Source organism: Prionailurus bengalensis, chromosome F2 (genome assembly GCF_016509475.1).
Source record: "Prionailurus bengalensis isolate Pbe53 chromosome F2, Fcat_Pben_1.1_paternal_pri, whole genome shotgun sequence".
NCBI classification, from domain to species: domain Eukaryota; kingdom Metazoa; phylum Chordata; class Mammalia; order Carnivora; family Felidae; genus Prionailurus; species Prionailurus bengalensis.
The window spans coordinates 81,772,408-81,797,595 of record NC_057353.1 but is presented as its reverse complement, the minus strand read 5'-3'; the positions used below and the strand labels follow the sequence as shown (position 1 = coordinate 81,797,595).

At 60.7% G+C, this 25,188-nt stretch overlaps 1 protein-coding gene and 1 long non-coding RNA gene across 11 annotated transcripts in view; one reads left to right on the top strand and one right to left on the bottom strand.

Moving 5' to 3' along the window:
• Positions 1-1,726: 1,726 nt before the first annotated feature.
• On the bottom strand, positions 1,727-9,005 carry LOC122495863. The gene is made up of 2 exons (XR_006300634.1): positions 6,951-9,005; positions 1,727-6,612 (listed from the first exon to the last, which is right to left on the bottom strand). It is a non-coding gene; the product is annotated as an uncharacterized LOC122495863 (long non-coding RNA).
• A 180-nt stretch (positions 9,006-9,185) lies between these two features.
• Positions 9,186-25,188, top strand: part of TSNARE1 (t-SNARE domain containing 1) — a 153,391-nt gene continuing 137,388 nt past the window's right edge. For 8 of the 10 annotated variants that reach the window (XM_043601905.1, XM_043601903.1, XM_043601900.1 and 5 more), the window contains exon 1: positions 9,186-9,283. The gene's annotated coding sequence lies outside the window, so the exon portion shown is untranslated. Of the gene's footprint in view, positions 9,284-9,514; positions 9,905-25,188 lie in introns of those variants that run through there. The other 2 variants (XM_043601901.1, XM_043601907.1) reach the window with 2 other exon arrangements.

Sequence of the window (25,188 nt, the reverse complement as noted above, 5' to 3'; positions counted from 1 at the left end):
CTGGGGGGGCCTGCATGGGAGCGAGGCAGGCAGGAGTCCCCTCCACGGCGAGCTGACGTGCTGGTGGGCTGGGTACGGCCCAGATGACACCGGGCCTGGTGCCGCTCTCTGACCGAGCCAACCTGGTTTCCCCTGGGATCCTCCTCCACCCGGCGGGGGCGGGGGGGGGCCCAACTTGCAGTGGCCATGGCCCCTTGCGCAGGGCCTCATTGTGGGGTCCGGGTCAGCTGACGGAGGGGCTACCCTGCCCCTCCCCGGGGGACAGAGACCCCGGCGCTGCCCCCTGGAGCCAGCGGTGGTGGGCTGTGATGGCCGGAGATGACCTTTGGGGACACAGCAGCTGGTGTCCCGAGCTCCTGGTGGCTCGCACGGCCCTGAGCCACGTCCAGTATCCTCAGTGCACCTGGCGGCCCTTCAGCGTCCCCAGCCTCCCCACTGGCAAGGTGTCTCCCGATTCACAGAGCTTCACGGCCAGGCCGGTGGGGCTCCGGACTCAGAGGAAAAGAAAACCCAATAAACTCCCATATGTTCCTGGCAGGATATTGCTTCAGGCCCGGGTGGATCTAGGAGCCCGGGGGGTCCCGCACACACCCCATCTTGCTCCTCAGCTCTCAGACGAGCTTCTGCCTAGGGCACAGAAGCCGGTGCCTTCACAGCAGAAAAGGCTGGGAGGGCCTGACTGGGAGCGGGGAGCATCAGGAACGGGGTCCACAGGAAAGAGGGATTCAGCCAGGACGCAGACCCTGAGACTGAGATTTGCCTGCTGGGACTTTCCTAGGGAAAGCTGCTGGGAACATGTGGCAGGGGGGAGGGAGGGAGAGGGTGCCGCGTCCCCGAGGCCTCAGCTGGCTGACAGGAGCAGGGATGGCCCTGAGGAGCTGTCCCAAGCAGGGACAAGGGTGCGGGACTCTGCAGCGCACATCAGCCAGTCCTGGGTGTGGGCTGCCCCACGGACGGCGAGCGAGTGAATGCCGGTCAGCCAGGGTCAGTCCCATAGACGGAGGCGGCACACGAGTGGCGGGGAGCCGGCTCCCTTGGCCTGAAGGGGAATCTGGGGTGTCCACAGAGGCCATCTGCAGGCTGTACAGCCAGGGAAGGGGACAGGCTTGGTGGCAAAGCACCTGCTTCTGAGGCTTCCCCACGTGAGGCGAGGGTCTCCCGGGTGAGAAGGCTCCAGTGGGGGGTGGGATGTAGCTGGGGGGGGGGGGACTTCCCTCTTTGGAGGACAGGGATGGGGAGACCCAGACAGGGAGGGGCCACAGGGTTCCCATCACGTGTGGAGCACTGTCCCTGCCGCGAAGCACTCAGGACAGTCTGTGATGCAGAGGGATCCAGACCACAGGACGCCTGATGGGGACACTTTCAAGTACACATAGGTTCCCAGATGGGACCTGAGTACTGGTCCTGCCTGGAGATCAGGACACATGCTAAACCCCAACCCCTAGCACATTCTGACCCTGGTCACACCCTGAGCCCTGACCCTGGTCATATGCTGACCCAGACCCTGGTCCCAGGCTGAGCCTTACGACACTGGATATGCACTAACGCAGCCTTTGGCCCCACGGAGGCCTGGGTGGGAGAAGCAGAGGGCAGGAGGGGCGCGAACCCTGCTTCAGGTCGTTCACGTGAGCCCACTGACATCCACCGACACGTCCGCTCGTCACCCTGCGCCCCTGCCTGTCCCCTGCAGGCCCCGCCTCCAAGCAGGAACGGCGAGACCACACTGTGCTGTGCTCTGCGGTAACTCCCAAGACCGCACGCACTTTATTTTTATCCCCATCAAGCCCTATAAATACAACAGTGATCACCAAACACAGGCAATGCGCCCAACACCTCCCAGCCCAGCACTGGCCCACGGCCACCAGGGGAGGCCAGCGGCAGTACACCTGCACGGCCAGGGACGGGGCAGGGACAGGTGCGTGAGGCTCTCGAGGACAGACCTCATCTGCGCTCCGTCTTGGACGGCCCAGCACTCCCCTTTCTTCCCAGTTATGGTGCGAAATACAAAGAGCTGCGTGCCAGCCTCTGCGTACGTCACAGCCACGTGGCCGGTCCCAGGCACCCATTGCCCCGGGAGGAACTGAGGCTCAGAGAGGCAGAGGGACTTGCTCTCAGAGTCACAGAGCAAGGAAGAGCAGTAGCCAGGTCTGAACCGGGACAAGGCTCCGGGGTGCCTCCGGGAGCCACATCTCACGGGGCGTGGCTGGGCCGTGGAACAGAGTGGTGCCCAGTGGCCCAGGGGAGCTTGGATCCCCCGGCTGTGGTCGTCACAGCGCTGCCGCTGCTGGGAGCCCCGCCCGGCTCTGCCCGGCCAGCCCCTCGGCCCGGAGTCCTGCCCGCAGCCCCCTTCCCTGCCGCCATGAGCCCGATCAACCCACACTAGGATCTTCAAAATGGAGGCTCCCTTCCTCCCGAGGCCCCACCCCTGCCTGCGCAGGGCCCAGAGACCCCCTGCACTTGCCTTGGACGGACCCATCTGGGACCCTGGTGGTCAACGGCAGGTAGCTGCAGCCCCGTGTGCTCCAGCCCTTTCCCTGCGGAGGGGCCGAGGGAGCGGCTCACCTGGGTCCAGCCCAGATCACCTTTCTCTCGGCCTCCACGGCCTCCAGGGGGCCAGAGATGCTGTCCATCCTGGTGCCCACTCAGGCCCCATGAGGTCTGGAGGTAAAGGAGCGCAGGGCCCGTCAGCCCCAGAGCAGAAGCCCCTGGTGGCACGTCAAGTCCCCCCGGCCTGCCGTTCGTCAGAGCCCGCAGCCTGGCCGAGGGGCAGGTATCCGGGACAGAGGAGGGACAGCTAGGGACTCTGGCTGGGAGGGCACTGATGGAGTGTGGGCAGCAGTGAGGGCCCAGGGGTGTAGGAGAGACGGTGGGGCGAAGGCAGGGTCCCCAGCGCCGAGGACCTGTCCTGCCACCACAGCTGGGAGAGGATGAGCTTGTCTGGGGGCCAGGAGCTCAGGGCCAAGGCCTTGGGAGGCCGCATCCTCCCTCTGGGCCTCAGCCTCCCTTGGAATAGTCCAGACCATCTCCAAGATGCCTTCAGCTCAGCCACACGAAGCCCATCATTCATTCCCTCACTTGGTTATTCGTTCGACAAACACCAAGAAAAGCAGCCATGTGCCAGTCGCTGCCGACAAGTAGCTGACGGTTCGGGGGGGCAGACGGTGCCGTCGGTGCCGTGGGAGGGGTAAGCTTGGAGGAGGCCCCACACGCAGGCCGAGGAGCAGAGGCGAGAGTGTGGGGAGGGTAGCCTCGCAGGCCGGAGGAAGTCACCTTCCAGGCAGAGGAACCAGGCTGGGTGGAGACCAGGGGTGTGGGCAGAGGTGGCGGCTGTGGGCTCGGGGCAGCGTCCGGAAGGGTCTGGGACGCCAGGCAGGGAGCTTGGATGTGACACCGGTGTGACGGGTGGTCCAGGAGAGGCACCCCCCCCCCCCACACCCTCCCCCAGATCAGACCAGGCGCATGAGCCAGGCAGAATAGAAGCCCTGCCTGGGCAGGGCCTGGGGCCAGGGGCTCCTCTTCCTGCCCTCCCTGGACCCCGTCAACAACCCCAAGAAGTGGGGCTCGTGGGTGCTTTCTGCCCACACACACGGTGCTGTCGTGAGGTTTGGTGGCATGCTTGTGGCGGGGGGGTGGGGGGGGGAAGCCTCTGGAGGCACAAAGTGTTGTGATTTTGCAAACTGCTATTCTCTGTGATTTTTACCTTCGCTCATTAGCATCTCATTACCATGTTTCCGCGCAACAACGGTGGGGGCTGGGGGCTCGGGCTCCTGGGGTGGGGTGGGGGGGAGCATACTGAAGTCAATTCTTTGCTCTGTGAGTGTCTGGGACTGTGTTTGTGAGCCCGGAAAGGGGGAAGGGAGGTGGGGGCTGGGGCAACCCCCCAGCGCTATGTTTGAAATAGGAGTTTGGGCAGAAACGGACACAGGAGGTGGATGCGGCAGCCTTCTTCAGCATCCATGTTAGACTCACGCTGTTCCTGCCTGACAAACTCCTACTCACCCTGCAGCACCCAGCCCAAATGCCCCTTCTCTGGGAAACCTTTCCGACACCCTGGGAATGGCGTGCTGTTTCCTCACACAACCTAACGATGACCTTATGGCTCAGCAGGGGATTCTCCGGTCCTGTCTGTCCCCTCTGCTCCTCTGAGATGCTCTGAGGGTGCCATCCGCATGTTCTCATGTGCCAAAGGCCAGGGGGCCAGGTGCTGGGCTGAGGGCTCCTAAACGCTTCCCTGGCACCGACCCCCTCAAGCCTTCCGTTAACGCCACAGAGTTGGAAACACCGTGGCCTGTGCCGCTCGCCCGCGTGAGGAGGCGGCTGGCTCGGGGCAGGTGTCTGACTGCGGCCCTCCGGGCAGGCACGTGGTGGAACCAGGGGTCAAGCCACACACCCCAGGGAAGGCGCCACGGGGAGGCGGGAGGCTGGGGCTGCTGGTTGGCTGTGGCCAGTGGGCTGGCGGCTCAGCCGGAGGGAGAAGAAGGGCAGCGGCGGGGGGGTGGGGGGGGTGGGGGGGGGTGGGGAGGTGGACCCCACCTGCCCCTAAACGGATACTCGTTACCAGGAGGACAACGTGTCGTGTTTGCAGAGCACCTCGGAAGAAACCACAGCGGGCTGCAGGCTGTAGGTAGGTTAGTTCCGGTGTGAGGGTCCCAGGCCCCCGCCCCTCACTCGTGGGAAGTTCTGCGGCCAGGCCTGTGGTTCCAGCTTTGCCCTGAGAGAACTCCCCCTGAGCACCCCCCCCCCCCAGGAGCCCGAAGCCCAGTCTGGGGGAGGGCCCCCCATGCAAAGTGGAGGGGGGCTCCCCCCCCGAGGCTCGCACACTCCTGCCGCCTACTTCTCTTGCCCCCGATTTTCAAGCCCCCCACTCTCTCTGATGAAACTGCTGTGCTTACCGAGTCCCTGGGAGATGGTGGCGGCCTGATGCACCCGCCCCCAAACCCGCAGGTGCGGCCTGGGCTCAGAAAGGTGAAAGCCCGGGTCCTGCAGAGGGCGGTGCCCTTGCCTCTGTCCACCTCCTGCAACCCAACCTTTGTCGCCCCGAAATCAGTCACCCCCTAAGAAAGCCAATTGCCCGTCCTCTCCCTCCTGTGGCCGGTGCGTCAGCATGAGGCCCGGAGAGGCTGAGCCCTGCCTCTGCTCAGGGTCCTGTGTCTGGGGGCCACCGGGAGCCACCGCACCGCCAGGACGCTGGGAACCGTGCCGCTTCCAGGGGGACAGAGATGAGCGTCGGAAGTGTCCCGGCCACGGCGCCTCTCCTGCCCCCTCCCGGGCTTACCTCCTGCTCACTCCTTCTCACGACGAGCTGTCGCTGGCCGCCTGGGTGTCGGGCCAAGGTCCCTGGTGCCACCCTAAGGGGCCGGGGTCTACCGCACAAACAGGTGCTGGCGTGAGAAGGCTGAGCCGTGTGCCACCGACCGTGAAGAGAGGGAGTGGCAGGGCCGCGTCCACAGTCCGTGTGTCTGCTGTGGCCAGGGTGACGCGGCCCCGTGTGCCCCTCCCACCTGGGGGATGTGCATCAGAAGCGGTGGTGGAGGGCAGGGGTTCTGCAGTCGGCGGTGGCTGCAGGGGTCAGGACGTGGGCACAGAGGAGCGTGTGACAGCCCGACGGGGACGTCCCCAGGCTCCTCGCCTACCTCAGGACACCCGCAGCCCCCTCCCGGAATCGCTACCCCTCAAGCCTTCCCTATGCCAGCCTCTCTGTTGGGGGGGGGGGCTCTTGCTCCCCAAGACCCCTGTTCTGCTCCCGCATGGCCACCACTCAGGTTCCCAGTGCCCATTCGTGGCGGCCAGACTGTGAGCACCGTGTCAGAGGCCGTGTCCTGACGGCGACTGCTAGGGGAGCCACCCCCCACCTCGTATTGGGCACAAGGGCTCCGAGGGCAGCTGGGAACCGAGGCCCCAGGATGAAGGCACTTCCTAGCCTCCCGTGCCGCGACAAGCGACCCGGCTCTGGCCAAGGGGGTGGGGATCGGGGAGGTGTCCTCACAAGGGCAGGACCGGGGTGGGAGCGTGCCTATACATGCCTCTCCAGGCTCCCGTTCTTCCTGCAGGCTGGAGAGCAGACATGACGGCCGCAAGGCAGAAGATCTTATCTGAGGGTCACGGGAGCAACCCGATTAAAGGAATCTGGGGTCCTGGTGACCATGAGGTCACCTTTGCAGCCCTATTGCCCACCTGGACTCGAGTGTGCAACATCAGAAGCAAACACCGATTTTGTCTCAGCCGACATTATTGGGGCTTTCTGTCCTTAGCAACTGAATCTAATTGTATGGTGTCCCCAGGGCCTGGCATGTTGCCTTGACGTTGGAAGCAAAGATTGTTGAATGAATGAATGACGGAGAGCAGGGTAAGGTTTGGCGAGAGAGGAGGGAGCGCACTGCCAGGTGGCGAGCCCGGGGTGTGGAGACGCCCCCTCCCTTGGGGACAGAGCGTGCGTGGGCTCTGCCGTTCCCAGGAGGGGTGGCAAACCCGTCCTTCACTGAAGATGTGACTGGCGGAGACAACACTCATGGTTTGCTTTTGCTTTTTTCTCTGCCACTCCTTCTTGGTGTCAAATACCTTGGGAGGCTGTTACAAGTCTCACGCCGGAGTCGATCTCCTAGGAGCCCAGGGCTGTGACGAGAGTGGTCTCAAATGCTTGCCACGTGCTGGGCCCCTGCCACACCTTCCCCGCGTGTGCCCCTCTCCACGTGTCCCCTGCACAGGAGCCTCGGCACCCCCGCGCTCCCGGATCCACCCAGCCCTCTACGTCGCCTGCGCTTGGGCCGGCCTCACCGAGTTACACGGGGGACACCGCGAGCAAAGGGAGACCGGCAGGTACAGCTCACGTGCTCACTCATGCCCTCAGCGCTGCCCTTGAGGCCACGCCGTGCGCCAGGCCGTCCTCTGTGTGCTGTTGTGCAAGCCTCCCCTCAGGGGACCCCTCCTGCTGTGGGCAGGACAACACCTACCAGTGTGATGGTTCCATCCTGAGGCGCACAGGGGTTGTTATCTGCTGGGAACGGTGTCATCAGCAGCACGAAGGAAGCAGGGGCCTGTTTCTCCCGTGATGATGAGGCTGGGGGCGCACTTGGGGCAGAGGCTCCCCGTCCTCGGCTTGGGACCCATCTTCTTCCTCCCGGAATAGCTGCTGTCCTCCGCACATTGCCCACACTCTGGGCTGGGACAGAAGAGGGCAGGACAGTCGGATGAGCTGGCCGGCCACCTCCATCCCTTCTGGAGGGGCCTGAAGACTACTGTGCCTTCTCCCATCATCCCCCCATCAGGACGGTCACATGGCCAGCTCTAGCTGCCAGTGACGCTGGGCACATTCCCGCCCTGAACAAAACTGGAGTTCTGTCGGTAAGGGACAACTGGAGACTGGGCCACAGAGAATCAGGTGCTCATGAGACTTGATGGATGGACAAACGAGGGCTACGGGAGCAGTGCGGACCTGCAAACCTTGCGGGCTGGGCAGGGGTGAGGGAGCCAGGCTCCAGAGCATGGAGAGCAAGGGTGGGGGAAGGTGGCTCACTGCAGACCCCACGCTGACAGTGTTTGACCCGGAGATCCAGCATAACCATGGCGAAGCCCGTGTTGCTCCTGAAGCCAGAGCAAGCATTTCCAGGGCGGCTTTAGTGGGAGCTGCATGGAGGCTCCTTCTGGAGACCCTCCACCCATCCCTAACCTTGTGGCTTACACCCCTGCTGAGGCCTAAAGGGAAGATCCACACGGGGGTGGGGAGACCTCTGAGCTAAGCCAATCCCTGCTCTCAGGTAACAACCCTCCCTGCAGAAGCCGATGCCTGTCACTCGTCCTGTGGGCCATAGAGTTCAGCCCAGTGGTTGGCCTCACACTCCAGCAAAGCCAAAGTGTCCGGCTCTCAGGCGGGCATCTGTCTCGGGAGACCTCTCTCTGGAAGCGCCTAAGCTGTGGTCAGCAGTCACCATCATGGCCTCTGCAGGGCAAGGGACTGGCTTCCTTTGCATTCCAGCTGTCCTGGGGGCAGGGTACGAGCTCTGACGGAAGTCGGGCTGGCCTGTGAAATGGGCACAGGCCATCGGCCCCAAGGCTGTGCTGAGCACACGAGGCCCAGCCCCGGCACAGGCTGATCTGAGCCAACGTTGTGCTGGCCTGCTCTTGTCGCCTCTTCCTCCCCACCCGTGCACGCAACACACAAGCACACACACGTACCACACACAATCATCCCCCTGCTCCCATCCGAGCATACCCGCTGCACACCCTTGTGCTCACACTCGTGTCGTGCACACGCATTTGCCCAGTGTCCATGTGCACGGCCTTGCACTTGTGTGCCGTGCACACACATACCCAGGACTTGTTCACACACACATCTGTGCCCAAACTGAAGATCCCGTAATGTCACGGGCATCGGGGAGCAGGGCGATCCAGGAGTCCTGGCGGACAGGAGGCGGCCCGCGCCCAACCCCTGCATGGAGATGCTTGGCCGTGTGGGGACAACCCTGCCTACACCCCTCCAGGCCTGATCACCAGCAGTTGTTGGGACGCTGCCTTGGACCTGGGCCGAGGAGGCAGGGCTGGTACGGAGGCAGGAAGGACCCAGCCCCAGCGGCGGCTCTGGGCTCGCCTGTGGGCAAGCAGGCTCAGGCACAGGGCATGCGGGCCGGAGGGCACACAGCCACCGGTCCAGCTCTTCAGGGGGCGCAGGCAGCGTGCAGGAGGGAGCCCGACCCCACGAAGGTCTCTAGAGGGCCAAGTGCTGCTCCTGGGCAGAGGCCCCGCGGGGCTGCCACCCAGGGCGAAGGCCTCTGAGGCCGAGGGCTGGGCTCGCCTTGTCCAAGCTCACTTTCATCCTCACCCTCCTCACCCCCGCCCGCCTTGGTTCCACGGATGGGAGACCGAGGCTCGGGGGTGACAGCGCACCTGCCACCTCAAGGGGCTGGGGAAGGGACTGAGCGTTTCCGGGGACCCTCGTGCGGCCCTCGAGACCAAGGCCTCGACGCCAGCCAGGAGCTCCAGTCAGAGAAGGCTTTCTGGCCCAGCCGGCCGCCGTCTCCGGCCGTTTCCGGTCGTCCACGCGGGGCAGTTTGGGACTTGTAGTCCTGAGGCGCACGCCGTCCACGGCGCGGCGCGGCTCGAGTGGCCATTGGCTGGCGCAAGGCGCCGAGGCCGATGGGACTGGCGGGTGGGGCGCGGGGGGCGGTCTCGCGGCGTTCGCCCGGCGCGGGAGAGGTCGTCACGTGATGTTTGGGTCCCGGCTCCGCCCCCTGCACCGCCCCTCCCGCCGAGAGCGAGCGGAGTGCGCCCGCGAACCACCCCGGCCCAGGTGAGGTGGCGGGGTCAGGCCGCGGGGCCAGGCAGAGCCAGGGGGGCCCTTACGGGAAGGGCGCGCGGCCCGAGGTGTGGGGGTGCGGGGGTCGGGGGTCGGGAGGGGCGCGCGGGGCCTGCGGGGGCGGGGCGAGGGGGTGGGGCCTCCGAGGGAGGGGCTGGCCGCGGGAGGGGGCGGGGCCGGTGCGGGGCGTGGTCACAAGGGGGCGTGGTCTCGGCGGGAGGCCCGGGTGGACGGGGGCGGGGCGGACGGGAGGGCCGGGGGCGCTCCGGCTCCGCCCCCAGGGCGCCCTTGCTGGGACCCACCTGAGGGCGCATGCGCGCGGTCTCCCTGAGGCCTCGGTTCCCACTTGTGGGGCGCAGGGGGCGGCCCTCAGCCACAAGGCCTCGGGGGCGGCCCCTCCGCGCCTTTCTGCCCTCAGCCACGTTTGGCTTACGAGGCGCCTCCCGGTTCTGAGCGCGAGGTCCTCCCGCCCGAGTAGTCTGCAGGTGACCAGGTGTGACCTGGCCCCGTGGGAGCCCAGCTGGGGCCTCCTGTCGGGGACCTCACTCACTGCTCCGGGGCCCGGGGCTCCGTGGGCGCCGTCCGGCGTGGTGGCAGCAGCCACGCGTGGCACAGGTATGGAACGCTGCCCCGTCGCAGAAAGTTCTGCGGGCCTGGCCGCTGGACGAGATAGGCCTCTGCCGTCGCAGCCTCACCTGGCCCCCTCCCTCCGCTGCCCGCCTCGGCCCTGCTCCTAGTTCTGGGGGCTGGACGGCTCTCCTGACTACCTCTCCCGCCAGGGTTTGCCTCCCTGCCTTTCTGGCTTCTTCTGTTCTGTCACTGCCACGTGTGTGTGCCGTCCCTGGGAGGCAGGGATGGGGGTTCTCCACTCTACCCCAGCAGGGGCACCGAGTTTGGGTGAAAGACACAGGTGACGCTCGTCAGTCTTGCAGTGTCCAGCCTGTTTGAGAGGGTACTCTGGTGAGGTTCAGCCTCTCCTGTGCTGGGTCCTCGGTAGAAATCTGGTGCAGTAAATGCCTTCCCAGGACAGCACGGGATCAGGGGCCAAGTCGCCATTGCAGGCGGCTGTGGGAGATGGGCAGATCTGAGAAGGCTTCCTGGAAGAGTGGTGCTTCAGCCGGGCCACCTCCACATCTGTCCTCCGTTGGCCTGGCTGCCCTGTGTCCAGATGACTTCCCTGTGTGGGTGAGATGGGTGCCTGGCCACAGAAGCTGCTGCCTGCTGGCTCACAGGCAGGCAGGCGTCCTTAAGCCCCTTCTCCAGCTCCCTGCAGCCTGCAGGGTGAAGGTCGGGGTGTGGCTGCTGCCTGTCCCTCTTCCACGGCCTGCTTCAGGTACCCAGCCAGTTTGGATGCTTTGTTTCCTGCATCCCACATCTTTTTTTCACCAACATGACAGTTAGGTCCTCTGCTTGGAATGCCCTAGTGTTCCTGATATCCCCTTTGGAACCTTCCTGTCCCCTGCCTCCCCTGGATGAGGTTCACCCACAGGCTCGTGGCCCAGGGCCCCGGTGCTTAGCTTGCCTTCTCTGCTGCACTGAAGTGATCCGTGTGTGTGTGTGTGTGTGTGTGTGTGTGTTTATCTTGCACACGTGGCTGAGAGCCCTTGGGGCATAGGGACCTCCGTCTTGGTCACCCTTGCATCTTGGGTGCCTAGCCCAGAGTCTGGAGTGGTGTGGGCGCCCAGCAGCCTGCGATGAGAGAGTGGACTGGTGACACAGGGCAGCAAAGAGTGCATGGTGAGAAATGCAGTCATGGCTGGGCGTGTGTTCAAGACGAGGGGAAGCTAGAGGCAAGGAGGCCAGCTTACCTTTCGGTTACCTTCCAGTTGGGGAGAGAAGACTCGTACTGGACCAAGCACACCCTGGGCCCTTAACGACAAGGATGGATGTGTGCTGCAGGGTCCCAGAGAAAGGGGGAGGTCTTCCTGGGGTCTCAGAGAAGGGAGGGGTCTTTCTGGGGTCCCAGAGAAGGGGGGGTCTTCCCAGGGTCCCAGAGAAGGGAGGAGTCTTCCCGGGGTCCCAGAGAAGGGGGAGGTCTTCCCAGGGTCCCAGAGAAGGGGGGGGTCTTCCCGGGGTCCCAGAGAAGGGAGGAGTCTTCCCGGGGTCCCAGAGAAGGGGGAGGTCTTTCCGGGGTCCCAGAGAAGGGGGGGTCTTCCCGGGGTCCCAGAGAAGGGGGGTCTTCCCAGGGTCCCAGAGAAGGGGGGGTCTTCCCGGGGTCCCAGAGAAGGGGGGGTCTTCCCGGGGTCCCAGAGAAGGAGGGGTCTTCCCGGGGTCCCAGAGAAGGGGCAAGTCTTCCCGGGTTCCCAGAGAAGGGGGGGTCTTCCCGGGGTCCCAGAGAAGGGGGGGCTTCCCGGGGCCCCAGAGAAGGGGGGGTCTTCCCGGGGTCCCAGAGAAGGGGGGGGTCTTCCCGGGGTCCCAGAGAAGGGAGGGGTCTTCCCGGGGTCCCAGAGAAGGGAGGGGTCTTCCCGGGGTCCCAGAGAAGGGGGAGTCTTCCCGGGGTCCCGGGGGGGGGGTCTTCCCGGGGTCCCAGAGAAGGGAGGAGTCTTCCCGGGGTCCCAGAGAAGGGGGAGGTCTTCCCGGGGTCCCAGAGAAGGGGGGGGTCTTCCCAGGGTCCCAGAGAAGGGGGGGTCTTCCCGGGGTCCCAGAGAAGGGGGGGTCTTCCCGGGGTCCCAGAGAAGGGGGGGTCTTCCCGGGGTCCCAGAGAAGGGAGGGGTCTTCCCGGGGTCCCAGAGAAGGGGGGGTCTTCCCAGGGTCCCAGAGAAGGGAGGGGTCTTCCCGGGGTCCCAGAGAAGGGGGAGGGCTTCCCAGGGTCCCAGAGAAGGGGCAAGTCTTCCCGGGGCCCCAGAGAAGGGAGGGGTCTTTCCGGGGGTGCAGAGAAGGGGGGCTTCGCAGGTCATGGGCTTTGAGCCGGCCAGGCAGCATGGTGATGTTTGGGCGGCCAGAAAGGGTGGGTGGGTGTCGTGGGGGTTTAACACTAGTCGTACCTGCCGTGGTCACGTGGTGCTCTGGGGCCCAGGCTCTGGTCCTCAGCTGTTTAGGCTCCATAGCTCAGTCCATTTCCACAGTGAGCCCGGGACAGGGCCTCTTATGTTTTCATAATACAAATGAAGAAACTGAGGCACAGGGAAGGAGACTTGCCCCAAGTCCCTTAACTGTGAAGTCCTAAGGTACCACCCATCCAGCCTGGGACACCGATGCTTCCAAGGTTTGGGCACCTTGTTGTTACTCCTGTTTGGGGTGTGAACAGCTGGGCCAGGCCGAGGCCTGATTGATTGATTGATTTACTTACTTACTTACTTACTTACTCAACTTACATGCTGTGTGTGTGGTCAGTGGATCCGTCCTGACTGCCGTGTGTGTGCAAGTGGAGCTAGGTGTGCGGCTCAGGGCAGCTGGAGTCGATGCCGTTTGTCAGAATCCAGTTTGGGTGGTGACAGTCAGGACGGACTCGCTGGTAATCTGAAGCTGGGCGTCTTGTTGGACTCCGGTTCTGCACCCCCGGCTGCCCCGCGCTGCCTGTCTCCTGAGCCCACCCCGGGCCCGTGCCGCAACCTGGGTGACAGAGCAGACAGACCAAAGGGACGGGGTGGGGGCCCTCCTGCACGGCCAAACGTCTGGTGGCTCAGCATTGGTGCCGGCCTGTGCTTCTGCGCCCTGCCGTGAGCAGCCTGATCCCGCTTGGGTGTGCGGAGGCAGGTGACGAGAGTTACTGTACCTGTTGCCAGGTGACGGCCTGGGGCCCAGGGAGGGCTCCTCCTGCACCTGAGCTGGGCCTCCGTGGCAGATGCAGCCGGCCTGCCCCCCGACCCCCCACCCACGGGAGCCGCACCTCTGAATGCCCGTCTGTGGCCCGGGCCTGGAGCCGGTGGCTGCGGGTAGCTGTTTGTTGAAGAAGTGAGGTTGGTTGTGACAGAGCCGGCTGGAACCTGCGGTCAGCGCTCCTGTGGAGCCAGGGAACCTCTCCTAAGAAGGGAGTTAGTTGTCTTGGCCCACATCCCGGTGGAGAAAACAGGACTCACCAACGGGCTGAACCCGGTGCCTTGCAGGTGCCTGAGCCAGCTGAGCAACGGGGACAGTGGTGTCTCCCGGGGGCCCTTGGTTCCGTGCGTTCCCTGCAGCCCAGGGCTGCCCTCCGCAGCCTGTTACAGCTATGGGATTGTCCCCGTCAGCCCGAAACCCTAGTAAGGGCTGGGACAGGTGTGAAGTAAAGGAAAGGTGATTCCACACTTGGCTTCAAACCCAAACCACGCTGGGTGGAGTCCTTCCCCGCTTGTAGGTCCGCCCCAGGCTTGGGGAAGCCTCGTCAGGACTCGACCCAGTTTGGGGGGCTGCAGGTGTCCTTACAGGTGTGCTGGGCCGGTGCCTGAAAGCACAGGATCTCTGGCAGGGCCCCTCCCACGGTCTCTGCTCAGGGCTGCCATCTGAGATGTGGAACACTCTTCAGGGAGTTTCGAAGGCTGGGTCTTGCACAGAGGCTCAGGGTACGTGGTGAGCAGCTGGGGGCCACCCTGACGGCTTTCCTGGTGTCCTCAAGGATGCTGCCGTGCATATGTCACTGAGTGAGGTCACAGCGAGTGGTCAGCGAGGGTGTAGAGAGGGCCCCCGCTCTGTGTGTGGCTGTGGGTGGGGCTGGAGGGTCTGGGTACATACCTGGGAAGGGGTCCTGGGTGTTGGTGAGGCCTCAGCTGACTCTTGAAAGCTGAGCGTCATCCGGGCTCGGGGGCGGGAAGGAGGCTGCAGGCAGCAGGAGACACGAGGGAAGGCATAAAGGCGTGCAGGTCTCCCACAGGCCAGCCCGGCTGAGGATCGCTGGGGGAACTAGGCTGGGGGGCGGGGCAGGGGTCTGGGCCAGATGGCACCCAGGGCTGGTGGTGGGAGGCTGCCGGGGGCAGTGGGAGGTCCAGGCCTGTGGGCCCCGTGGCTCAGTATCATGTGGCTGGGTCCGTGGTGGTGTAGCAGTGCCGCAGATCCCCTCAGTGGAGGGATCACGGGACGGGGACCGGGATGGCGGGGTGCTCGCGGGGCTCCTGCTTTGGGAGAGCAGAGCCTGGTCATCATGCTGACCCCATGAGCCCCCAGCCCGGAGCTCTGGCCCGGTAAACCTTTACTGTTTTCTTTAATGGATCGACGGGAAATGGTCTTATTTTCTGTCTCTGATGTCCCCTGAGAGGGGACTGGGACCAGCCCTGACTGAGTTAGCATCCTGCTACGGAAACAGTGAGGCCCTGCAGATGTGGCAGCCCAGGGTCTTAGTTGTAGCGTGCTGACTGATGTCCTCATTAGCGTGTCCCCGAGCTGGCCCTTTGTGGTCCTGCAGCCATCCGGGCAGCAGGGGCCGTCGCAGGGGCGGACACTGAAGCCCTGGGGTGGGGGAGGGGTGCCCAGGGTGCGGGGAGGGGGGTGCTGTGGGGCTGAGGGAGTGCCCCCCTTCTGAGTGACCTCGGGCTGGACCCCCCCTTCGGAGGGCCGGCTCTGCTGGACGGGGAAGGTGAGGTGTGGGTCGTTTTCGAGTTGGATTAGCAGGAATGCGGGGGGACCGACCGTAGTCACCCCTGATTATTGACCTCTGGTGTCTGCCTGGCCCCTGCTGGGCTCCTTGTGTTCCTCAGATCAGGAGACTTCCCCGGGCTGGGTGGCTCATCCACAGGCACAGGCCCATAAGGGACCCGTCTGGTCATCCCTGAGCTGCCCCGTCTGCCCCGCATTCTTGTCCCACCACTTGGGGGCTGGAAGGCGCCTCCGCCCTGAAGGATGCCCTGTGAGTTAGTGGCCGTGTTAATGGTGCCGTGATTATGTTATGCAGACTTAATCCTGGGCCCCTCTCCCATTTGGAGCTGCCATCAGGCTCATTCCAAAGGAGAGCTTGGCAAAGGTCTGAGGGCTTTAGGGAATCCAGGTACCAAAGTGCAAACTAGCACCTGGGGACTGGAGGCCGAGGCGGACCAGTGAGGCTGGATGGAAGGGGGTGGGGGGGATGGAATGAGCTCATTGGTGGCTGGTGGCTGGCTCTCCTCGACCCACGGAAAAATGTCCTGTCACTGAGTCGGCATTCTCAGGGCTTTGGGGCCTGGTGCCACGCTTCGGCACCCACCTGTTCACATGTGTCCTCCTGTCCCCCGGGGCAGATCCTGGGTGTGGTCTGAGGGGTGCAGACTGGGCCCGCAGAGGACACTGGGGCTGCAGGGTGGCTGTGACGGAGGAGGGGGGATGGCCTCTGGGGAAGATGGCGGGGGGAGGGGGCAGACAGGCACCCTGAGGGACAGTGGGGGCATTAATTAAGGTGCTGGAGAGAGGAAGCACGGAGGAGATGGGTGCACCCCCCCGGCCACCTTTGGCTGCCTTCCACTGGGATCCATAATCCATCCCAGCCAAGTCTTTGGAAGGGGGCATGTTTTTGAACCAGCAGCCCGGAATCAGTCTTCCCCCACATTAGACACACTCAGCACAACAGCCCCCTTCCCGGGCTGGGCTCCTGCTCCGCACCGGCTTTTAGCAGCTGTGCTGACCAGGAGTCGAGGAGTCGGACTCATTACTCAGGTCTGACCTCCTTCCCCTGCTGCGTCACCCACAGCGAGGGTGCTAATGAGTGTGGGCCGGTGGTGGGGGCGGAGCCCCGTCTCCTCCTTCCTGGTCCCGGGTCCAGAGAGTCTGCAGCCTCCAGCCCTCCCTGGTCCCGGGTCCAGAGAGTCTGCAGCCTCCAGCCGGGGCTCCTCGCTCGTTGCTCATGCTGTGGCTGTCCTTGCCTTGCCGAGGCGTGGTGCTGCCCCTCTCCTGCGGGCAGCACTTGGGGAGTGCTCGCACGGTAGGGCCGCCTCCCTCCCTCGGCTTTGCAGCTCCTCGCCGTCTGACCTGATCACCTTTCCGGCCTTCGGTCAGCCTGCCCGGCCGACTTCTCGGCCTCCCGAGCCAGATGTCAGCTCTGCTGTCTGTCTGTCTGTCTGGAACAGCTGGTGCCAGCCCTGCCGGGTGGTCCCCTCCAGGTGAAGGCTGGGTTGAGTTCTGCTGTCTGGAAGGCTGCCCCGTCTGTGGGGCCTGCTTGAGTCCTTCGGGAGGGCAGGGCACACAGAGTCTCACCTGGCTGGTTCCTCGCTCCCCGTGGTGTCGGGCTCCCCGTGCGCTCCCCTGGGTCACCCGTGGCCCCAGGCGGGGATTGGCACATAGTAGGCGCTCGATAGACACTTGTGCAAGCACCAGCTAACAGTTGGAAAGGGCTGTTACCCTCTGCTGGGCCCCTGGTGCACCTGGGGTCACCCCCACATCTCCAGCGGGTGGGAAGCTGTGAGGGACACTGAGAGCATGGGTGGGCCAGCCCTGAGCAGGTTACTCACGTGTGCCGTGTGAACTCCTCACAGCAAGAGGAGAGGGCTGCTTGGAGCTGGAGCCGGGCGGGGCGGGGTGGGGGAGGGGTGCCTCCCAGCTCCCTGCTTCCCAGGACAGGGGTGAGTCGGCTGCCAAGGACCTTTGGCAGGTGGGTGATGTGTGCACAGTGCCGCGGGGGCCCTGAGGAGCGCCTCAGGCTGTGAGCTGAGTGCATGGTGGGTGGTCTTTGTGTCACTGATGGGAGCAGGGCAGTGGGCAGGTCCCTTCTCTTGGACTGCGAGAGGGGACTTCGTTCTCCCAAGGCCGGAAGCAAGCTCGGCAGAGCTGGGAGTGAGTGGAAGCCCGCGTGTCGGCCGTGGAATCTGGGGTCTGTCTTTCGCCGGCTGCCCCGTGGCACTGTGGAGCCTGGAGTGTGGAGAGCTGCTAGGCCAGCAGGTTTGACATCGCTCACTGGGACCGGGCATGGGGGCTCTAGTCACCCCTGCCCTGTGCGCCCCCTCCCGTTACCCGGAACAGCTCTGGATTCATGTGTCACCTGTACTTTCCAGTACCGTGCGTCCGAAGGAGGGATTCTGTCACCGGGGGCAGTTGTGAACCTGGTTCGGCATTCATGGTACACGTGAGGAGCAGAGGCCAGAGCTGCCTGCCCCTGTGGCTCCAGCCGTGCCCGGCCTCCTGGTCTGACAGCACGTTGGGGCAGACCACCTGCTACCTCTGTGCCTCTGGCCACCTGCAGGAGGTTGTGGAGGCCATCGTGGGAGAGGGGCCCCACGGGCAGCACGGAGGAGGGCCAGGTTGGCGGGGGTGAGGTCAGACAGACGGGTGTAGGCGCGGATGTGATTGGGCGGGTGGGGGTCCTAAGGATACAGGCTGCCTCTCGCCGCCGTAGGTAACAGCATCCCCCAGGCGATTCCCCAGGGATCAGCGGGACAGGCTCGGTGCCGTCAGAGACCCAGGCTGACCGAACAGCCACTGTTGAGAATGTAGCCTTCCCGCCACAGGGAAAGAACTCTGGGGCTCTGGTCCTGGGAACTAAACGCTTGGCTCAGAAGGGAGCTGGGTTGCTTTTGTTCCCAACTTTGTTGTCCGGAAGGACTCCGGTGGCTCTGCCTCAGGGGGCCCGGGACAGTGGTGCCGCCCTGCTTCCCGAGGGAGGGAACCAGACTTGGTGGCTAGCTCTGCTGATGCTCACACCGCCTGGCCAGGCGACTTTGTGCATTTGGAAGACCACCCTTCTCTCCTGGGCTTCCTCCCTCTTCCTCCTGGGGGGTCCCCTGTGCACAGAGAGCTTGGGCCCTGTCTAGTCCCACATTCCAGGAGGCAGGTGCTCAGGAAACCAGCTCAGATTGAATATGGCCCCTGCTTTGTCCACTCAGTGACTCTGGGCACGGGGACGGACAGCCTGGTGCCTTTTTTCTGTTACGTGTTTAATTTCGTGACAATGGTACACTCACATGTCTCTGTGAGAAAGAATTCTGAGCCATCCTGTGGACCCTTCCCCGCGGTGATGTCTTGCAAAGCCGTCGTGTGCTGTCACACCCAGGATTGCAGTTCAAGTACAGGCTGTTTTCCTTTCTGCCGCTGAGAGGACCCCTCCGGTGTGGCTCTTTTATAGCCACGCCCATCTTCCTGCCCTGCCCCCCCCCCCCCAACTCCTGGGACCGGCCAATCCGCCCTTCTTGCTCCAGTGTCACGTCAAGAGTGTCACCTAAACGGAGTCCCGTATGGCATGTTTCCTCTGGGGACTGGCTCTGTCCCTTGGCATAGCTCCCTGGAGATTTCCCAAGGTTGCCACACGTGTCAGTAGTCTGTTTCTTTTCGTGACTGAGTCCTGCTCTGCAGTGTGGATGCACCGCAGGGAACCCTTCCCGTGCCCTCGCATTTCTGCACTTCGAACGGTTTATGTGGTCCGCGAGCACGCACGCAGCCCAGAGTTCCAAGTGCCCCCATGGCAGCCGGCCCCGTCCTCCGCTCCACAGGTGACACTGTTCCTGGTTTCTGATACACGCTGCCCGGTCTATGAATATCAGTATCAGCCAAACATTTTTCCTTTGTGTCTCGCGAGTCGTGTGCTGACAAGTCTGTGCGCCTTGGTGTTTGTTTCCTCCTTCTAAACAGAATGTCCTGGAGACCTTTCTATATTAACACAGAGGGCTTCTCTTTTTCCTTTTGAACACAGCTACAGGGTGTTTCCAGCACGGATGTGCCAGAATCAACTCGGTAGTCCTTTGTTGGTGCCAACGTAGGTGCTTTCCGGTCCTCGCGTGTTGCGGAAGGAACAGCCTTCGTCCCTGTTTAAGGACAGTGTGTGTGCAGGGCAGGTGCCCTGCAGTGCCGACTCTGGCCCAGAGAGACATGCTTTTTGGGTGATGAGGCACACTGCCAACCCGCCTTCCCGAGCGCAGTGTGTTTTGTGCCCCGGGAAGGCCGAGAGGCGCCCGACTGCCCCCGCGCTCTTCGTGCTGGCAGTGAGCAAGCTTCAGATAGGGACGCGTCTGGATTCCCTTTATTAGGAATAAGTGTGCTATCTTTTTATACATCAAAGAGTCATTTGTATTTTGTGCACTTTGTCTCTTTGTTCATTTTTACAAAGCGTGTTGTTGATCTTTTTCCTATAGCCTATGGAAATTAGCTCTTTGAGTGTCAGATGCATTAGGTCACTTGCCTTCTCTGGTTATTGTTTCTCTTTTGCCATCTAGAAGCTCTTCTGTGGTTCAGTTCATCAACCTTTATATCGTGGCTTTGGATTTCGAGTACAGTTAACAAGGGCTGCTTTTCGCGTTTACAAAGCAATGCAGTCTTCTCCTAGTGTTCGCTGTTTTATTTTTAAAGTTTCCATCCGTGTGTCTGTTACGGTGTGTGGTGTGAGGTACGAGTCCGACTAGCCTTTTCCAGATGCTTCAGCAGGAGTCCCATCCAGATGGTCATACCCTGCCAGTTTTAGGTTCTAGCTTAGTCATGCCCTGAATTCCCATCTCTGTTTAGGTTTTTCTTAAAGGTGTGTTTTTTCCTAACGGCGAGAACACTCAGCGCGAAGCCTGCTGTCCTAAACGCAGGTGTACGAAGCGTGTTGCTGACCAGAGGCACGGTGTCGTAGAGCCCATCTCTCGGCCGAACTCGTCTCGCTCGACCGAAGCTTTGTGTCCGTTGATTAGCAGCTCCCGGTTTCCCCCTCCGCTCAGTCCCGGCCGCCGTGCCCCTGACTCCGTGAATTTGGCTCGTTCAGATGCGTCATGTCATGCCGTCGTGCGGTGTTTGTCCTGTGACTGGCCGATGGCACTGAGCACAGCGTCCTCACGGCTCATCTGTGCTGGCGCGTGTTACAGACCTTCCTTCTTTCTCGAGGCTGAATAACATTCCATGGTAAGGAGGTGCCGTTTCTCTGTGGATGGGTGTGGAGGTGGTTTCTGTATCGGCCCCTGTGAACGGTGCTGCTGTGAGCACGGGAGTGCTACCCTCTCTTTGCGACATCCTGATTTCAGTTCTTTTGGGTAAATACGGAGACGTGGGGTTGCTGGGTCATTTGGTAGTTCTAGTTTTATTCTTTTGAGGAAGCTCCACGCTGTTTTGCACAGTGGCCGTGCCGTTTTGCATTAACCGTGTGTACAGGTTGCGATTTCTCTACATCCTCCCTAACGCTTGTTAGCTTTTGGTTTTTTGATGGTCATCCTGATGGACGCGAAGTAGTATCTCATACTGGTTTTGACTTCCATTTCCCTGGTAATTAGTGGTGTTGAGCATTCTTTCACATATTTGTTGGCCATTTGTATGTCTTTTTGGAGAAATGTCTGTTCAAGTCCTCAGCCCGTTTTATAATTGAGTTATGCTATTATCTTTTACTGTTGAGCTGTAGCATTTCCTCGTATGGTTTGGAGATTAGCCCCTCATCAGATCTCTGGCTTGCACACGTCGTATTCCTTGGGTGTCTTCTCACTCTGTTGACGGTTTGCTTGGCTCTGCAGACGCCTCTTAGTTTGATGAAGTGACATTTCTCTGTTTTTGTCGTCTTGTGCTCCATGAAGCCGTTGCCAAGACCGATGTCATGAAGCTTCCCCCTAGGCTTTCTTCTAGGAGTTTTACAGCTTGGGTCTTGTAAACCTTTGCGGTTTTAATTCTGAGCTGGTTTTGTGCAAGATGGGCTCCAGTGTCATCTTTGCATGTGTGGCTTCAGTGCTCCCAGCACCTTTTGTTGAAGGGACTGTCCTTTCCCTGCCGTGTGTTCTCAGCACGCGTGTCCAAGGTCAGTTGGCTGTGTGGGCTTATTCCTGGGCTCTGTTGTGTTGCTCTGTATGTCTGTCTGCATGCTAGTTGCTACTGTTCAAACTTCTGTGGTTTTGTGATGTATTTTGAAGTCCAGGCGTGTATTGTCTCCCAACTTTTTGCTCTTTGTTGACTCGACGGTGTTTGCTTTCTGCGAGCTGTTCCCTCGTCCGCGTGTGCAGATGTAGACGCTGCTTCAGTTACTGACGCCTTACTGTGTGTTTTCACATCTCTGACAACACAGTGCTCGTCTGTCCTAATGGTGGGGGGCGTTTTCTAGATTGTCTTCACGTGGACTTTGAATTAGCTTGTCTGTTTGCCCAGCCCGTCCACCAAACACGCGTGCACACACTCAGAACCCCCAAACCAGCTTGGTTTCAGGTTGGACTTGTGGTGAAGTTGTAAGTTGACTCGGGAGAGTGACGTCTCTGTGATCCTGAGACTTCCGCTCGAGCTGTGGCTTATCTTCCCACTCGTTTTGGTCTCCTTTTGCGTTCTTCTTCAGCGTCGCCGCGCTTTCTTTGCAGGAAGTTTTGGCCTTTTTACCGCGAGGAGCCTTTTCCGTGCTGTCCTCTGTCTGCGTGAGCGTGTGCGAATCCTGTCGGTATCTGCATAAAACTCGGTCCCTGCCACCTCGCTGGGCCCTCCTGTGGTTTAGTGTGGTTACCGTGGGTTCTCAGGTGTCCAGGCAGAGCAGGCGGTGCTGTGTACCCCTCCCTCTCCAGTCTCGTCCCTGGGTTCTGCCTGTTACCAGTCGTGGGGGCCGGTTCCCGCACTGTTACCGTGACTAACTGCGGTTGTCATGGGCGCCTGGTGGGCGTGGCTTTTGGAGTAAGGTACAAATGTGTCACGAGCCCAGGAAGAGCCTGTCCTTTCTCTTGTGTTTCTTTTTTCTTTTGAAGCAAAAATCACCGTTGAGATTGGTCAGTTCCCTTTCTGAAGGTCACGTGTGGGACAATCGCAGCACTCCTCGGATACGTAAACGTGAGACCTCATACTGGTGGCGTCGCCGAGGGTGGCGCCTCTTGACCCGGTGGACGTGCCTCGCGTGGTCTGATACGTAACACGCGAAAGGGCCGCCCGGTGCTTCTGCTTTCGTTTACTTCAGCGTCCGTGTGCTGCTTGTTACGAGTAAGGTGGATCCGCGCCTTCTTCGGGGTTTCGTACCAGTGCTGCGCTTGCTTCGTGAAGGTCACTTAGGAATCTTCGGTGTTCTCAGGGCACCTCGGGGACTCAGGCCGTTAAGCCTCCAAGTCTTGATTTCGGCTCAGCTCGTGATCTCACGGTTCGTGGGGTCGGGCCCCGTGTTGGGCTCTGCACTGATGGCACGGAGACTGCTTGGGATTCTCTCTTTCCCTCTCGCCCCCCCTCAAAGTAAATAAATAAACATTGAAAAGAGAAAAAAAAAGAAATCTTGTGTGTTCTCAAGAATAGTTTGATAGCATTGAATTACATGGTCTTTTCACTTTGTATTATTTTTATTTTGAATGACGAGGTCTTTACGGGGCAAGTAGAGTTCCCCTGTGAAGCTTGTGGGGGAGGGGGCTGGGGCTTTTTTGTTTGTTTTGTTTCCGTTTTAAGGAAGAGAGTTCTTCTTTAAGTTTTCTCTGTTGGGGTCAGTCTTCTAAATCACGCGCATTTTCCCAGAAAAATATCAGTCTCATCCAGGCCGCCAGATTAATTCACGTAGACTCGAGGAAAATGGTCTCTGATGAGTCTTTGAATTTTCTTGGTCTCTGGGGCTATTTCCCTCCCGTTTGCTCCCACCGCTGCTTGGTTGGGTTAGCTGCTACACTTGGCGGCGGTTGAACACAGTGGGGGGTGGGCTCACTGTCGCCCTGCACGGTCAGAAATGTGTGTGTAGCCTGCGCCTCCCCAGAAGCTTGGCCAGTGATGGCCGCCTGCTGGCTGGAAGCCTTCCTGAAGTCCGGACACCCCTTGTTCAAGGGCCGACCGTAGAGATTCTTTTATCACTCTCACTGTTCTTCACAGATTCGGCTTTAAGATGTTCTCGTTAAGTTCATTTTTCTGCTTCTCTGCCTTGTAACTCATCGCTTTTCGCTTACAGTTAACTTCCTTTGCTTTTTTTCAGGTTGTCCGTTTTCTTCGGTGTTTGATTTGTATGCTTGATTCATTTGTTTATGTTCTTTTCCAAAAAGCGTTTCGTGTGGAAGAGCTTTTTCTTAAGTTCCGATCAAATATGTTTTCTGCATCATCACTGCTGGAAGCTCTGTGATTTTGGCTTATATTATCCTGTTTGGACGAAGGATCGTTCAGGAGCAAGGTTTAAAATTTCCAAGTGACGTGCCTTTTGAGTCATTGGTTTTGTCATTAACGAAAGTTTTAGTTGCATTTTGATCAGGGAATACGGACTGTTCCCTTTTGGACTTTCTGGGTTTTATGCAGTTTTCCTTGTGGCCTTAATGTGGAGTCTGTTTTTGTCACTGTGTCACAGGTGCTCGGAAAGAGGCTCTGTTTTTGAACCTGGATGTATGGAGGCTGATGTGTGTACCAGTCAGTTACACAGCCTCAGCCGTGTCATTTGGGTCACACGTCCCCTTGGTTCCTGTGCGCTGGCTCTGCCGTGGACCAAGGCGAGTGAATCGTGGTCTCTGCCGTCGGCACATTTCTGTCTCTTTCTCCTTGTCTCTCCTGTGAATGTTGGCTGCTGTGTGGCGTGGGGCACGGCTATTTAAAACTATTTTATTTTTATTCTCAGTTGCACCTGTTAGTATCATGAAGTGCCCTTCTCCATCCCATTTCTGTGTTGCCTGCGTTCGGGTCGTGACAAATGGTGCTTCTGCTAGTTTGCATTTGTTGGTATGCCTTTGCACATCCTTTTATTCCTGACCCTTTTGAAGGACCTCAGATGTGTCTCTTATGTGCCACATGAAGTTGGATTTGGCTGTGTGATCCGATCTGAGAATCTTTTTTTTTTTTTTTTTTTTTTTTAATTTCACCGGAGAAGGTAAACTAACATACAGTATAGTTCATAGATCAATTATATTTAAGTTCTCATGTTCGGTGTGTGTGTGTGTGTGTGTGTGTGTGTGTGTGTGTGTGTTTGACGTCTTCTACTCTCTGGTGGGTTTTTCTTCTCTCTTTATTTTTTGAAGTCTGTATGGTTCTGACATTTAGGCAGAGCCTGTATCTGCCGTAAGGGTTTTCTTTGTTTTGCTGCCTCATGTAATGCCATTAGCGCTCTGTGTGTGGGGACCGCCTTATTAAGTACCTTCTGTGTCAAGCAGAATATTATCTCCTCCTGTCTTCGTCCCCCCCCCCGACCCTTCAACCCCGTGGAGCCACCCTAAGCCATGAAACTTGGGAGTGTGTTATGGCAGAAAGGGACTTTGCAGGTGTAATTAAGGTTGTGGTCCCTAAAAGGAAGAGTTGATCTTGGATTATCTGGGTGGGCTCAAAGTGATTCCTTGAGCCCTTAAAAGCAGAGGACTTTGTACAGGGAGAAGTGAGAGAGTCTGAGAGTGAGAAGGACTTGTGGTGCAGGGCCGGGGGGGGTGGGCTCTGGCCCAGGGTTGACCAGCTGACCGCAGCCCTGTGGCCGCACGGACCCGTGTTCAGCCAGGGGTCTCAGCCGCCTCCCAGAGCCGCAGGCGGCCGGGCGAACTCCTGACCTGCAGAAGCTGAGACTGCGGCTCTGTCTGGTCTGCCGTCAAGTCCGCGGTCCTCGCTCGATGGCAGCGAGGAACAAGTACCCCTTCCGCGAGTCGTGGCTGTGATGATGCGCCTTGTTACTTTCTTCTCCTCACTCGGGTGCGGTCAGCACAGTTGGTTCCCTTCCTCAGCTCTACCTTCGTGCCATTATTACTTGTACCTTGTCACGAAAGCGTCGGCGGTCCGTCCGTCCTCTGCCTCGGAGCTCTTCCTGCCCAGGCGAGGACCTGGTTCGCCCACCTCCCTTCCCGTCCCCTTCCTCCTCCATCCCCTCTCCACACTCACCTGTGTGGTTTGCCTTCTGTCTGTCTCTCCAGCCCCACGTCTGTCTGTCTTGCACCTACGGGGAAGCTTGCTTGGTGCTCCCCACCCTTCTCATCATGCTCTCGTTGGGCCCCCCGACGGCGGAGGGTTGCCCTGCACTTGCTTTTTCAGAATGGCTGATGGGCGGGGCCTGCGTGTTCAGACGGTGCTTCTGGGCTGCGGCGCCGCGTGCATGTTGAAGGGACCCTCTGTCCTCTGCACGTCCTGTAGAGGCCCCTCCTTGGTCTCCTCCCTTGGAGGGCGCCCGGGCCTGCCCAGCTTGTTTTCTTCCTGAGGCTGTCACGTCTTTCTTTTGTCCTCAGCGGGTCACCTCTCTTGTCTTT